Source organism: Camelus ferus, chromosome 15, assembly GCF_009834535.1.
Source record: "Camelus ferus isolate YT-003-E chromosome 15, BCGSAC_Cfer_1.0, whole genome shotgun sequence".
Lineage (NCBI taxonomy): Eukaryota > Metazoa > Chordata > Mammalia > Artiodactyla > Camelidae > Camelus > Camelus ferus.
Window position 1 is genome coordinate 50,896,412 of NC_045710.1, and position 6,815 is coordinate 50,903,226.

Sequence of the window (6,815 nt, forward strand, 5' to 3'; positions counted from 1 at the left end):
CACCCACTGTTTCCAAGCACAGTGACTGCCCTCTACGCTCCAAGCACTCCAAGTACTGGGCTGCAGGGATGTCTTGCAGGATTCTTAGTGGACATCAGTCTAGCAATTTGCTAAGAACCTCTTTAGAGCAGACCCTGTTGATTCAGAACTTCTGACAGGAGATAACTGCTTTTTGTGTCTATGCTATCAGGAGGGGTTAGCTAAATAATTTAATCCTATAAATAAGATTGTCAGTTGGAAAACTGAAGTGATTTAAGAGACTTTTGATTTTCTACTCATTAAAGCGGGTCCTCTTAGAATCCCTACTAGCTAGTGCATACACAAATGAGTCAACCATGTGCTTCCAAAAGTAAACAAACCTAATGACTTCACAAAAAAATTTTTTTTCTTGTAATTAATTCAGACAAGCCCTTCCCTCATGGGTCTAAGTCAAATGCTTTTATTGTATTGGTCTCAAAAGAATGAAGCCAGAATTCAATAAACCACCATGCTACCACACAAGCTCTGCACTAACCAAACTGGCCAACCTTACTTAAAACACCTCAAGCTATTTATTGACAGATTAGGGCTTTTTTTTTTTAACCTTGAATTCAACAGAACATCCAATGATGTCTGGTTAGAGGAATGTCAGGGCCTACAAGGGACAGGGGACAGGGCAGTGACTGTGAGTGACATGGTGTCTCCCCTGGGCTCTCTTCTTCCTTCCGTCTCTTACCTGTGGGAACCCCTAGCTCCAGGCTGCAACTTTTCCTCTAGCCCTTCCCTCCTTAGAAAATTCATCTCTAAGAGATGGAGAGTGGAGAAATGAGAAATGCAATTTGAAGCCTAAACACCTGAGTCTGAGTCCTAATTCTACTCTCTATTTGAATTTCAGTCCTATAAAAGGAGCAAAACAATAATGCATAATATATGGGATTGTGTTAAGAGAAGTTGCTATATATAATGGCCTTTGTAAATGGCAGAGTGATTTTAAAACAATGTTGTGGCTGCTGTTTTATTATGATGATTAGACCCAATCCTACCTCTCCTCAAGCTCCACTCTCAAGTACCAACTGAGACAAATGCCACATTCCCCTCCAGGGTCTGTCAAGACTGCCAACAGGAAAGGGAGAAACGAGATATGACCCACCCCTCCCCCAAGAATCTCTAGAGTTTCCACTCTCACCCACTGCCTCTATTTTTACAGGTAACTTTTTCTCTAAATGGGAATTCACAGCCTAAAGAACATTTCCATTTAGATGTACCCTCTAGCCCTTCAAATTCAACTCCAAGAAACAAATCTGTCTCCCCTTCTAGGAGAGTGGTTCTCCTTTCCAGTTACCCCCATAACTCATGACAAGTAATCTTCCAACTTCACAGGGTGGACAGACACCCTTGGTATTATCAGTGATTTATTATTTTTCTTCTTTATCTTCTTCTTGCCTGACAGACTACCAAATCAGTGGTTTCTTCTATGAAAGGTCCTTCAGATTGGTCCTATTCCTTATAATCCCACTGCCTACCCCAACTGGTGCCTCATTATTTCATATTTCAGGCCTGGACTGCCACTACAGCTTCCTAACTGGTTTCCCTAACCTCAATTTTCAACTCATTTATTTCATCCATTCACACCATAAAACCTTCCCTGATCACTGCTTTTATCACTATTCATTACCTAGCCCATCAAAGTTAAAAAACAAACAAAAAAAACTGGTTTCAACCCACCCACTACCCTTAAGTCAGAATCTATTTCTTACTTTTTTTTAAGCAGCTTTTTTTCTGATTCAGAAAAGATAATTTCTGTTAACAACAAATTGTATGATTTAAGAAACATATACACCCACAGCTATGGCTGTATTTCAACTGAAATAGGTTCACATGCTATATAATTTTTCAGGCATATACTGGAGCCATCTTTCTATGTCAAAAATTATAGATTTACTTCATGTACCACTGTATGGACATACCACAATTTACCTGAGCAATCCCCTATCAATGGCCATTCTGACTGCTTTATAAAGTCTGCAGTAATCAATGTCCTCATACTTGTTATCTCTGGTACACTTTTCTTGGGATAAATATCTAAAAGTTGAGTCACTGGTTTAAGAGCATGTGCATCTTAAATTTGATACATACTGCCAAACTGAACTTCAGAGAGAATGAATGTATTAACATTTATTCCTAACAACAGAGTATGAGTTCTTGTTTTCTCCAGCCCTCACCAGCAAAAAATATTTTCTTCTTTTTAATTTTTGTCAGTCTAACAATTGAAAAATGATATCTCATTTCTGTTTGTGTTTTCTGGATTATACATGAAACAGCCTTTTTCTATATGCTTTATTGGTCTTTCGTATTTATTCTTCTATGACTTTTCCCATATTCTTTTTGTGTTTTTGCTTTTTCCCTACTGATCTGTAAGAGCTTTGTGCACATTAAGAGATATGCTGAAAACTCTTCTTAACTAGTTGACATCTACTTTTTATTTTGTTTATGGTATTTGTTGTCATTGTTTAAAGCTAATCCATCACCCTTTCTCCTTTACGGTTTCTGCCTTTGGTACCACACTAAAAATATACATATATTTTCTAGTATACTTCTCACTTTAGTTTTTATGTAAAAGTCTTTAATCTATCTAAAATTAATTTTACTAGAAGGGTACAGATTTTCTTTTAAATGGTTAGACATCTGTCCTAAACACTATCCTATCCCATAGAAACCTAGGTCTGTTTCTGAACTCTCTAATCTATTCTGAGCTTGCTCCCCAACAAGAATTCTTCTTTCCAGTCAGAGGAGGTTTTTCATTGCCCACAATAGGTTTTATGTAGGTTGCTGTCTATATTCATACTGTTGCCTTTGCTGGGAACATTCTCTTACCTTCCCTCCACAGATCCTTCAAAGCAAAACCATTTCTAGGGTAAGTAAACACTAGAAACAAGAAATGCTGCCAAAAGGGAGAAGATAATGTAAAAGAACACATCAGAAGTTCTACAAATCCTCTGTGTGGCTAAGAAGTAGTGAGCTTTTTTACTCTGCAGAGCCCTTCAGTGGACTTTGGATATACAGAGGTGAACTTGGGAGGGAGACTTAAGAGTTCAGCTGCTTTGCATAAAAGAGTAAGAAGTATTTGGAGTGCTTAGTGGCAAGAGAGTAAGGAAGTTTTGCAGAGGAGAGAAAGATAAGATTATAAAAGACCAAGACCTGGGTGATATTAATAGTGATGAATTTTTAATGGAGAGGTGGGCAGAGCACTTTAAGAGACAGGGATAGCCAGTATTAGAATTCAAGTTGCTTACTTTGCTGCAATGTAAAATACTCTCCATTATCCCAAACTTTAATAAAGTCTGCTACACACGTAAAGGCTTTGAACTGGGAGATTTCTGAGTTCTACACCTGGGTCATTGTGGATGGAAACAAGGACAGCATGCTTGAGACAATAAGATAATCTATAATCTGAACTAACTGAGTGGAAGCAAGAGCTCTAAATCAGAGTGACCATGAATACATGAGCTCCCAGCCCAGGCATCTGGTGAATTCTGGGTGAAGGAATCAGAGTTTCTACAAGTTACAGAATGACACTTTAAGCTAAAATTTTAAGGGAAAGGGGTTCCAGCTAACTAATGTGTTGCACTAGAATACTCAATCCTCAGAACCTTTTAAACGGAATCAAACTACACTAGGTACAGTAGTGACAAACAGACGTAGCTGGTGGGGGAGGTGCTAGTTACTCTGCTCGTACAAGAAACAAGCTGAGGATTATATGCCCCATCCCTTCACCGCTGCACATTGTCCCAAAGGGGTCTTCTGGTCCCTACCTCACCTCAGCTGTCCTTAGTCCAACTCTCACCTCTTCCATGCAGCTCTCTCACCAGGTTTTAGTCCTTGGACCCTTCCTTTCCAGAACTGCCATTTTCCTTAAAAATCTAAGCCTCAGTTTAACCTTTAATTATTATTATTTTTTTCTGTTCGTTAACTTCTCTGTGGAATTCAACTATGGATGCCTTGCAGACAAGAACTACAATAAGAAAGAAAAGAAAAAAAAGGAAAAAAAACCATCCATACACATTCTACACATCTTATATTACACTCAGGGCCTATTAAATTCCTGGTTGGGGAACAGTGGAAGACAGTGATGCAGATACGAGTTTACTAATCACCCTGGATGGTGACGCTTCTATATTAAGGAACAAAGGAAGAAGAATAGGAATAGGAAGGAACAAGGGAATAGGGAGAAGAAGATGGGCTGATGAAGAATATAATTTGGCTTGGGACATGTAGAGTTTAAAATGCCTAAGAGCCATCTAGGTTATACTGTCAATAGTGTTTGGCCACTGTGAGTCAGGAACTAAGAAGAGAGATCTGGGTTGGAGATCCAGACTTGAGAGTTTCTGACCTATCAGTGGTAGTTAAAAATCATAAGCACAGATGATATCACCCAGGTATAGTTCACAGAGGGAAGGGAGAAGGGGGGGGGGGGGATAAGGACAGAATCTTAGGAAATGTCTTCATGTAGAGAGCCTGTTAGGGAAAGACTAGTTGGGGAAAGCAAGCCTTCTGCAGTTACAGATGAACTAACAATGGTAAATACCTACAGACTGACCAAATAACTGACTGGCTCTATTTAAGATCTCTAAATGGGTTTCAAGCCTTCCTGCAAATGAACTCACTAACTGATCTTCACAGTTAAAACCATGATCTTTCAGAGAAAGGGGCAGAAATGGACAAGAGCCATAGGCCAAGGCCTGTAAGGTGGGGCTCGTGGGTAGAGGATGCTTTCTGTTGATGTTCAAAGAGCATCATACCTAAGGGACGGGTCAAAGCTGAGCCTTTTCATCTAGTCTGTTTTATGATTAGCTCAGTCAACTGAGTTAAGATCAGCCAACCAAAGACCTCACTCGTAATAGTAAAGACACATACAACAGGGTCTCAAAGGGACCTAGAAATTTCTTTATCAGAAGTCTTAGTCAGTGATTTCTATCTGCTTCAAGTGATTTTTCCTGTCCTGGTTGGGAATGACATACAGAGGAAGTGACTGGCTTCCTCTCTGGTTACCAGCTATGCCAGCTGGAGTTCCTGGCACCTGGTCATCTACCTACTAGATTTAAATGGCTCTCCATCTACAAGACGGCCCTGCCCAGAACACGGGTTTATCTCCACTGAAGGGTTGAGAAAAACTGTTATAGTCTGGACTGCCCATGAGCTATAAAAAAAGAGGAATTTCACAGGCAAAGTAGAAAATGCATTAATGTCACACCCATTCCATAAGAATGAGCTCCATCCCACCTGACACTGATGCCCACATGTAAAGTCAAAATCTGAACTAGCAGTGAGACTTGAGTCTAATGCTGAGATGAACAGTCCCAGAGTGGGAGAGAAGGGGTGCTCAGCAGTACTAGAGAAATCCTAGAAAAGGTCAAACCTGGAGAAAGAAGCCTCAGAGAAGTCCTCTTTACTTGGATCCAGAAGCTGATGATACCGTTGGCCATGATGGCATCACCCCATTCACCACTTCCTGTTTCAACTAGAGGAAAAGGGAAAAGGAAATAGAATCCAAATGTGGGAGAAAGAATGTAGAATTCTTACCTCCTTTGCCACCTTGGGGCTCCATTCCAGATCAGAGCTAGCCTTAAGTAGACACATAGTAAGTAGTTAAACACATGGTGTGATTCTAGCAGACAGACTGGTAAATAACAGATGCTCAGTGGGCATTTGTTGAATGAAGAGCACCAGGAGAGATTTCCTACCCCCAAAGGATTTTTTTCACTGACTGTTATATTACCTTCATCTAGAATTCCTCCATTTGAGTCCATTCCTTTGGGATAAAGCCTTGTTACCTTCCCAAAACTGTGCTCCACCAAACACTATATTCTGTAAGATCTCAATAAACATCTCTTCAGCCAAAAAAAAAAAAAAAAAAAGGGTTCTCTAGTTAAATAAGTCTGGAAAATGTTATACTCTCTAACTCCTTTTTGGAGCTTCATAAATGCATTTTAAAAGCTCTTTTTGAGGCAGAGGCAGTTGGAAAGCTAACATGAAATTCAAGACAGGGGCTCAACTAAGCCTAATAGTGTTGTTCTAGAAGCAGAGCTGGATAGACCAGCAAGACATTCAATTAGCCCGAAGTGTAGTGGCAGAGTTCAGGGTGGTCAACACTGAGAGATCTGTGCACAGGCAGGACTCTACCTATCGAAGCCTAGTTGTAAGAAAACACTCTAGTATCGGAGAAAGGACCTGGCCTGAGAGAGGCTGGGAAGCAAAGGCCACAGTCCTTGGTAAGGGCCTGACAACAAGGTTGTAGTCCTAGACAAGGCTAGGGGGTCCAGGCAGGGCAACTGGACAGAGTTTGATCCTCTCAAGGGGAAAAGCCAAAATTAAAGGTGAAATGGAGGACAGGCCTGAGGTATCTATGAAGCCAACTGTGAGGAGCTAGGAAAAGCACTGAGATTCCCTGGGGGAGGAAAAGATGTGACAATTCAGATCACAAAGGCCGTTTGAGAGCACTGGGAAATAAAAGATGAATAGTCTACTAGGAGCTAATTCAATCCAAAAACACTGAATATCTGAATCACAGGTACTATGCTGGCAACCTCTGGCTTAGCTATTTTGGCTCCAGAAAGTTAACTGGGGGGGGAACAAGGGGGAACTGCACCTCTGTATGGACACCCTCAGTGCTTTATAACTGCTTTGGACATGGCTTATTCTACTTTCCGGTAAAGCCCTATCTCAGCACAGCTCATTGGGAAATCAAGACCGGAAGTTGTCTGTGACCAGCGGCCAGAGGAAGTACCCTGCCCGTGTTGTCATCGGTGGCATCTTTTGCACCACCATTTACATCATTT

The 6,815-nt window shown here is 40.7% G+C and overlaps 1 long non-coding RNA gene across 4 annotated transcripts in view; it reads right to left on the bottom strand.

The window, feature by feature from the left end:
- The window catches only part of LOC106730700, a 67,909-nt gene that overhangs the window by 28,755 nt on the left and 32,339 nt on the right, over positions 1-6,815 (bottom strand). For all 4 annotated transcript variants that reach the window (XR_004326402.1, XR_004326399.1, XR_004326401.1 and 1 more), the window contains exon 5: positions 5,396-5,497. This is a non-coding gene — a long non-coding RNA (uncharacterized LOC106730700). The remainder of the gene's footprint in view (positions 1-5,395; positions 5,498-6,815) is intronic.